The sequence below is a fragment of the Argentina anserina genome, chromosome 1, assembly GCF_933775445.1.
Source record: "Argentina anserina chromosome 1, drPotAnse1.1, whole genome shotgun sequence".
Taxonomy (NCBI): Eukaryota; Viridiplantae; Streptophyta; class Magnoliopsida; order Rosales; family Rosaceae; genus Argentina; species Argentina anserina.
Window position 1 is genome coordinate 10,953,509 of NC_065872.1, and position 9,255 is coordinate 10,962,763.

A 9,255-nucleotide genomic window follows, 5' to 3' on the forward strand; every position below is an offset into this window, starting at 1 on the left:
AGTGGTGAAATTCATTAAAATGAAATTTGAATCGCTTGCAAAATTACGAAACTCGAACGGAAACGTTTCGGAACGTTTAGTTAGTAAAAAACGTTACATTTTCGCAACGTATATATCGACTTTTACTCCGTCGATTGTTTGTGAAAACTTCCTTCATAAAAGTTATAGAGCTCGTCGATACGAGTACATGGACATGTGACGCGTTCGAATCGGACGGCGGACGCGAAAGTTATTAATATCGGAAGTTCGTTCCGATTTTGGAAACTAGTATAAATAGAAAATTTTTGGGATTAGGGTTTCCATTTCTAGAAACCCTTCACCCGCCCCCCTTCACTTCTCTCTCCCCCTTCGCGATTTCTCCCCGAGCTCTCTCACCCTCCGAAAACTCCCCACCGGCGATCTCGCCGTCCAGCCCACCGTGACGAACACCGCCCTTTCCAATCGCGTCGCACAAACTGTAATAACCCGAATTTTTAGAAACTAAATGTCGAGTATTTTCAAAGTGTTAAACTTGTGAAATTAATTCAAGACGACAATTGGAGGTTTGCGACATTTCGAAACGTTCTCGGATCGTTTAATTAGAAAACGTAACGTTACCGCAACGTATAGATCGACTTTTATTCCGTCGCTCGGTTGTGAAAACTTCCTTCACGAAAGTCGTAGAGCTCATCGATACGAATTCGTGGACATGTCATGCGTTCGAATCGAACGTCGGACGCGAAAGTTATTAACGTCGGAAGTTCGTTTCCGATTTTGGAAATAGTATAAAAGGAAGGAGAAGAGATTAAAAATCAGAAAATCAGATTTTTTCTAAAAATCAGCTCGGGTACTGTTCACCCGACCCAAAAAACCTTCTCCGGCCGATTTCTCCACCATCCGACGTCGCCTCGTGTCGTGCCACCTATCAGACTGACGGGCTCGACGAGCTCCATCTTTAGGGCTACGCCTTGCACTCCGGCGACAACCACACACGGTGTAGCAACCGCCGGAAGTTACTGCTGTGGCGGCGCCGCCTCCTCCGGCCACCATGGCTCGAGATTCTTGGGGGGTTTTGCTTGTCTCAGTCCCAGCAACATTCCCACAAAAGGAATCGAGCCAAATCGAAGTGTAAGTACCCGAATCAAAATTTCAATTTCTAAGGTTTGTGAATAGTGCCGATTTTATGTTCTTCGTTGTTTGGACTGTTTGGACTGTTTAGACTCGGATTTAGACCTTGGTGTCAACTAGGAAGTTGTTGGAAATGTTGTTTAAGTTGTGGTGGTGAAATTTGGTGATGATTGGTGGCGGTCGGTGAACAGAAACGCCGAGTGAATAGTGACTGTGAATAGTATGCCGAGTGAATAATGACTGTGAATAGTAACTCTGCATGAATAGTGATCTGTAACAATAACTGTGAATAGTGATCTGTAACAGTAAAATGTGAATAGTGATCTGTAACAGTAAATGTGAACAGTGCGTGGTAAAAACAGTACTATGAACAGTGTTTTGGTAAAACAGTAACTGTGAACAGTGGTTTAGTAAAAACAGTGATTAGTAACATGAACAGAGTTACGTGAACAATGTTTTATAAACAACATTTAGCTGTGCTGAACTCGTCACCTGATATTTTAAGTATCATTTTCTAAGCATTTATCGTGCTATTAGGTGACTGACGAAACGAGTGAGGAAATTACTTTCAGGGTCGTGGAAGTTACACGCAGGAAAGAATGTGAGTAAAATCTCACTTATTTACGAATCTACCCTTGCGGTGATTCAAGATTTTGCAAGAGTTTTTAATATTGAATTACGACACGTATACAATATAGTGGATTACATATATATCGTATAAATGGTAATAAGTACATATATATATAGTTTGCTATATTATATACTGTTATGAATTCATTAGAATTGGTCATTTCGAATGACGAGAATTAAATATTGAGCATGTGATTTGATTTTTGTACAATATGAGGTGTGATTATTGTACGTGGTTTTAACATGAGTTTGTTAAAATGTTTTGTCTTCGGACGAGTTTTGTCTTCGGACGAGTTTTTGTCTTCGGACGTGTTTATGAAATATGACATGTATATGATATAATGGATTATATATATATTGTATAAATGGTAAATATGTACATATATATATTTTGCTATATAATATACTGTTATGATTTAATCGTGATTTATGTCATTTCGATGACGAGATTTATATATCGAGCATGTGATTTTGATTTGTACAATATGATGTGAGATTATTGTACGTGATTTTAACATTGAGATTGTTAAAATGTTGATTTGTCTTCGGACGTGATTTGGTACAATATGATGTGAGATTATTGTACGTGTTTGGCAAGTCAGAACCTAGCCTTTGGCCGGGCGAAAGTTACGATACAGTTAGAGCTCTAGTCTGTCTGCCATAGTACTGCATGTGAGGTAACGGGTGGTTATCTGCTCATGGGTACTCAGATTGTTTTGGATGTTGGGTAGCGGGTGGCTATCCAATATCGGCGGTGTATTACGAGAGGGGTAACAGATGTGTACCAGCGTTCTTGGTACCCGTATTATAAATGCATTTGGGTAACCATAAGGGTTACTTAATTTCTCATGAGCAGATGGGCCGTCCATTGACTCATGAGTGCATTTATATTTGTTTGATTTGTGGAATTTCGTATATATATTAATATGCGAGTTATATTTTCATTTTACTCATACGAGCTGTAAACCTTACCGGGTTTGTGTTTACAATCCCGGTGCACCAATTCGATGGTGTAGTGGATAACTCCGCAGGTGTGGATTAGCGGGAATTGACGGACCGCTCAGAGGACTTGAAGTTATTTATCTCCAGCTTGTGTGAGGATTTTGTGTGACTATCTTATGAGGTTGTTGTGAGGATCATACATTTCCAATTGTTATAATGTTGAATTATAATTTGGTTTGTAATAATCGGTTTGAATGAGTTGTATTTTGAACTCAGAGATGATCCGCTGTGGCATTTTAAATGATTTCGATTTCATCGAGATTGTTTGGTGTTTAACGACTTTGAAATTTTGAGTTTTTATGCTCAGAATTTCGGGGTCGTTACACAAACTCCCTCTACAAACCCCGAGGTCGACGCATCTCCTCACGACGTCGTGAGCCTCCGCTCTCCAACCGAGGCCGCAAGCTTCATCGCCACCATCGAGCACCACCTCGGCGACGCAAGGGCACGGAGGATAGCATCACGACGCCGATCCTCGCCCTTGGAGCCTTCTGCTATCGACTCAGGGGCAAAACCGCACGATTTCAGTCCACCCCGAGGAATCGAAGCACCACCGACGGTCCAAGCTTCTCCGGTGCTAAATCGAAGTTCTAAACTTCAATTAAGGTATGATTTGATGAAATTGATGGGTTGGTTGTGATTTTTGTTGGATTTTGAATGGATTGGAGGCAGATCGGAGGAGGTGAGGAGAGTGAGGTTACCGCCGCCTTAGGCGGCGCGTGTGAGAGCGTGAGGCAGTGTGGGGGTGGCCTTGGGCCGTGCAGGGTGGAGGAGGAAGAGAAAGGAGGGAAATAGGGCGGCGGTGGCATGCTACGCACCGGCTTAGGCTCGGCGCGTGTACCCCACGCGCTGCCACAGTGAGTGGCGCGTGAGCGCCACGCGCGGCCTGCCGGAGGTGCCGCGTGCACCCCACGCGCCGCCTGATAGAGCGTTGGTTAAAACGTCTATAATAAACCCTGTAAAACATCATCGTTAGTATAGAATAAGAAGGGATCGTTCTTTCCGGGGAATTGAAGGGAACTCTAAACTTTTAGTGTTAACAAATAATGGGGGTTTGAGATTGATTATTAACTACTAAAATAAAACCTAAATTACTATTTACATGATCGACTTCTCTTTAATAAACTTAAACCAAATTTACCATTACACCACATAATTACAAGTTCGAACCTATCATGCATTCTAATTCGACCAATTACATACTTTTTAGACACCAATACAATTAGAGCCTTAGGGGATCATCTAATCATGCAAGATTTCAATTAACATTTAGATTGACTTAGGGCCTAATCTAAATTTGCATGCAATCGAATTCAATAACACTTAGAGTAGAAATCAAACAAGATTACATTTAAGCACCAAATCTTTGTTGGAGACATATTTCATGTGTGGCGTCACCCACCATGGTTTCACATGCAAATTTCCAGAATTTTTACCACTTTTAATCAACACAAACCGAACCTACTTAGGGCATGATTCGATTTGTGTTAATATGGTTGATGAATCTAGCACTCAAACACAATCTTAGGGATTGCATCCAACCACTAAATTCATATGCACATATCTGAAAATTATCTAAAAGTATGAGAAAGATGATTAGAACACAACAATAGAAATACAAACTCATTAATTATAGAAAACCATCAATTCGGCAAAGATCCAAAAATCCAATAAAACAATCTGAAAATTTCGATTCTTAATACAAAACAATAATCCCACACAAACATCATACTACAATCTTCATAGACAAAGTATTGTAAAAAAATCAAAAACAAACAAACCCACGGAGAAGAGTTGCGAGAATCACACGTTGTAGGAACCCTGGAGGTGTGTCTTCAATAGTGAAACTCGGTGGAGATGATGATAGTTTTGGGGTGGACGGCTTGGCTAATTTGTGAGGGAAATTTATGGTGGTGTTTTAGTAGAGTTTTGGCTCTTGAATGCTAATGAGAAGTGATGATATTTAAGAGGTGAAGCCATGTATATATAGAGGAAAGATGGAGGGTTTGAATTTGATTCTTTCTTTCTATAATAATGTCATGCTTTAATCCCTTAAATCATGGAAAGTTTTATTCCCTAAAACATGTCATGCTTTAATCCCTAAAACATGCCATGCTTTAATCCCTAAAACATACCATATTTTATGCCTTTAATGATCATCTTCTATTTAATTGTTGCATGACTTGGCTCCATCTTTTTTTCTTTAATTATCTCTTCAATCCAATCTGAAAATAAGAAAATAAAATCATAAGTAAGAGATAATTAGTTTCAAAACATAACAAGGATTCCTAGTCAAACTAGGACTCTAGACCAATTATACGTTTTTAACTCATGTAAGCACAAAAATACATCCAATACCGCCCAAAACTCTTATTACGACTCGATGACTCAATAGTACAACAATAAGGGCTAAGCAAAATACAAATTGAGGTAAAAACATGTTAAGAACGTCGCACAAAATGCTCCTATCACCGCCACGTGCGGCGGCGTGAACAGTGTTTCCGGAATGATAATTTTGTAATTTATTTACGTACGGTAAATGTAAATGTAAATTTTCTTTACGTACGGTAAATGTAAATTTTATTTACGTACGGTAATTGTAAATGTAAATTACTTTTTAGTAAAGGTAAAAAGTAATTTTGGAAGGGTAATTCGGTAATTATTATTTTATTGAGACAATACGTACATTTGAATAGTATTTTATACGTACAGAAATACGTAAACAGTATGTACTCGTACAGAAATACGTATTGTATGTGTATTTGTATAGTAATACACAAATAGTAAATACGTGAACAGTAACAGTGAACAGTGAATTCGTAAAACCGAAAATTGCTGAACAGTAACCGATTATTACTGTTTCGGCATTTAAAGGTTTACGAAACGTTTCTAAATTATTTTCTTATCTTTTCAAGGTGATCGATAAATTAAGGAAATGAATTATCTTCGGAAATTGTGGAATTACGTTCGAGTCGATAAGGTGAGTAAAATCTCACATATTTACGAATCTATCATTGTGGTGATTCCAAGATTTTTGCATGAGTTTTAAATATTGAAATACGACATGTATACAATATAGTGGATTATATATATATATATATTGTATAAATGGTAATAAGTACATATATATATAGTTTGCTATAATATATATTGTTATGAATTCATTTGAAATAGGTCATTTCGATGACGAGCATGTGATTTTAATATAGAGTTTTGTTAAACGTTTTGTCTTCGGACGTGTTTATAAATTATGACATGTATATGATATAGTGGATTATATATATGTATTGTATAAATAGTAAACAAATACATATATATATATAGTTTGCTATATAATATACTGTTATGATTTTGTTGTGATGATATCATTTTGATGACAAGATTTTATCGATGTGATATTTGGTACAATATGATGTGTGATTATTGTACATGATTTAACATGGAGATTGTTAAAATGTGATTTGTCTTCGGACTTGATTTTTGGTACAATATGATGTGAGATTATTGTACGTGTTTGGCAAGTCGGAACCTAGCCTTTGGCCGGGCGAAAGTTACGATACAGTTAGAGCTCTAGTCTGTCTGCCGTAGTACTGCATGGGAGGTAACGGGTGGTTATCGGCTCATGAGTACTCAGATTGTTTTGGATGTTGGGTAGCGGGTGGTTACCCAATATCGGCGGTGTACTACGTGAGGGGTAACAGATGTGTACCAGCGTTCATTAGTACCCGTATTATAAATGTTTTTGGGTAACCAGAAGGGTTGCCCGATTTCTCATGAGTACTTTCATTTCATATATTTTTTGGGACAACCAGATGGGCCGTCCATTGACTCATGAGGGCATTTATATTTGTTGATTTGTGACGTTTTGTAATAATCTTAATTTTCAAACAATATTTGGTTTGATTTGAATTCTATAAAGTTGTGAAATTCAATTAAAACGAATGTGATTGTTTGCGATGTTACGAATCAAACGGAAACATTCTAGGAATGTTTAATTAGAAAAACGTTACGTTTCCGCGACGTATATATCGACTTTTATTCCGTCGCTCGGTTGCGAAAACTTCCATCACGAAAGTTGTAGAGCTCGTCGATACGAGTTCATGGACACGTCACGCGCTCCAATCAGACGTCGTACGTAAAAATTATTAACGATGGAAGTTAGTTTCCGATTTAGAAAGGGGTATAAAAGGAAACTAATCAGAAGTAGGGTTTCCATTTTCGGAAACCCTCTTCTCTCTCCTTACCCCGCGCCTCCATCACCTCCTATCTCCTCTCTCTCGCCCTCTCCCCGATTTTCTTCCCTCCCTCAGAATTTTCGCCGACGATCTCGCCGACCCGTGGTCCGTGTCACGCACCGCCGCTCCCAAAAGCCTCGCACTGCCCTCCTCGTCAAACACTCAGAAGATCGTGCCCTCCCTCGTCGCCGTTCATCACGTCGACTCACCCCGTCCTCTGCTACGAATCGCCGTCGTTCAAGCTCTTCTCCGACAAAGCTAGGGTGCAGAGCAGGTGCGCTTCCATCACTCCTCAACCTCTGCAACACCTACGATCGAAGCTCCACCGTTTGATATAGGTAAGGTTTGATGAAATTGATTGGTGTGTGTGATTGTATGATATTTTGGGGGTGATTGGGAAGATTGGGGATCGATTTGGAAGGATTTCGGAGGTGTAGAGGAGAATGTAGCACCGCCGCCTTAGGCAGCGCGTGTGAGAGAGTGAGGGAGTGGAGGGGTGGCCTTGGGCCGTGGGAAGGGCGGAGGAAGAAAGGAGGATGGATTTGGGGGGGCGGTGGCGTCATACGCGCCATAGTTAGTGTCGGCGCGTGGGCCCCACGCGCTACCACAGTGAGTGGTGCGTGAGCGCCACGCGTGGCCTGCCCGAGGTGGCGTGTGCACCCCACGCGCCACCACGTGCTGCGGCGTGAACTGTGTTTCCGAAAAGGGTAATTTTGTAATTTATTTTTACGTACGGTAAATGTAAAAAGGTGATTTATGTACGGTAAATGTAAATTTTAATTACATACGGTAAATATAAATGTAAATTTTATTTACGTACGGTAAATGTAAATGTAAATTACTTTTAGTAAAAGTAAAAAGTAATTTTGGAAGGGTAATTCGGTAATTATTATTTACTGAAACAGTACATACATTTAAATAGTATTTATATGTACAAGAATACGTAAACAGTATGCACTCATACATCAATACGTATTGGATGTGTATTTGTACATTAATACATAAATAGTAATCGTGAATAGTAACCGTGAATAGTGACAGTGAACAGTAAATTCGTAAAACCGAAAATTGCTGAACAGTAACCGATTATTACTGTTTCGGCATTTAAAGGTTTACAAAACGTTTCTAAATTATTTTCTTATCTTTTCAAGGTGATCGATAAATTAAGGAAAGAAATTATCTTCGGAAATTGTGGAATTACGCTCGAGTCGATAAAGTGAGTAAAATCTCACTTATTTACGAATCTACCCTTGCGGTGATTCACGATTTTGCAAGAATTTTTAATATTGAATTACGACATGTATACAATATAGTGGAATACATATATATTGTATGAATGGTAATAAGTACATATATATATATAGTTTGCTATATTATATACTGTTAAGAATTCATTGGAATTGGTCATTTCGAATGACGAGAATTAAATATTGAGCATGTGATTTAACTTGTACAATAATGAGTAGATTATTATACGTGATTTTAACGTTGTGATTTGTTAAATCGTTTTGTCTGCGGGCGTGTTAAAGAAATATGACATGTATATAATAAAGTGGATTGTATATATATGGTATAAATGGTAAATAGGTACATATATATATAGTTTGCTATATTATATACTGTTAGGATTTCGTTGTGAATTATGATCACAGTAGTGATGAGAATTATATATTGAGTACGTGATGAAATTTGTACAATAATAAGTAGATTATTGTACGTGTTTATGTCTTCGGACGTGTGTGGCATGTCGGAACCTAGCCTTTGGCCGGGCGAAAGTTACGATACAGTTAGAGCTCTAGTCTGTCTGCCGGATATCGGGTAGCGAGGAGGTTGCCCGATGTTGGACATAGGGTAGCGAGGAGGTTGTCCTATGCCGGGCGTTGGGTGGCGAGGAGGTTACCCAACGTCGGCGGTGTACTATATGAGGGGTAACAGAGGCGTATCAACGCTCATTAGTACTCGTATTATAAATGCATTTGGGCAAACAGAGGGGTTGCCCAATTCTCATGAGTATTTTCATTTACATACTTTCGGGACAACCAGACGGGCCGTCCATTGACTCATGAGTGCATTTATATTTGTTAATTGTGGATTAACATATATATTGTTATGCGAGTTATATTTGTTTTATTTTACTCATACGAGCTGTAAAGCTGACCGGGTTTGTGTTGACAATCCCGGTGCACCAATTCGATGGTGTAGGAGATACTACTGCAGGTGTCGATTAGTGGGAATCGAAGGACATCTCTGGGGACTTGAAGTCGTTCATCATCCTGCTTGT

General features: G+C 39.0%; 1 long non-coding RNA gene across 1 annotated transcript; it reads left to right on the plus strand.

Moving 5' to 3' along the window:
- The first annotated feature begins 883 nt into the window (after nucleotides 1-883).
- LOC126789354 (uncharacterized) lies at nucleotides 884-2,872 on the plus strand. Its single transcript, XR_007671518.1, has 3 exons — nucleotides 884-1,107; nucleotides 1,645-1,708; nucleotides 2,754-2,872. It is a non-coding gene; the product is annotated as an uncharacterized LOC126789354 (long non-coding RNA).
- Nucleotides 2,873-9,255: the final 6,383 nt, after the last annotated feature.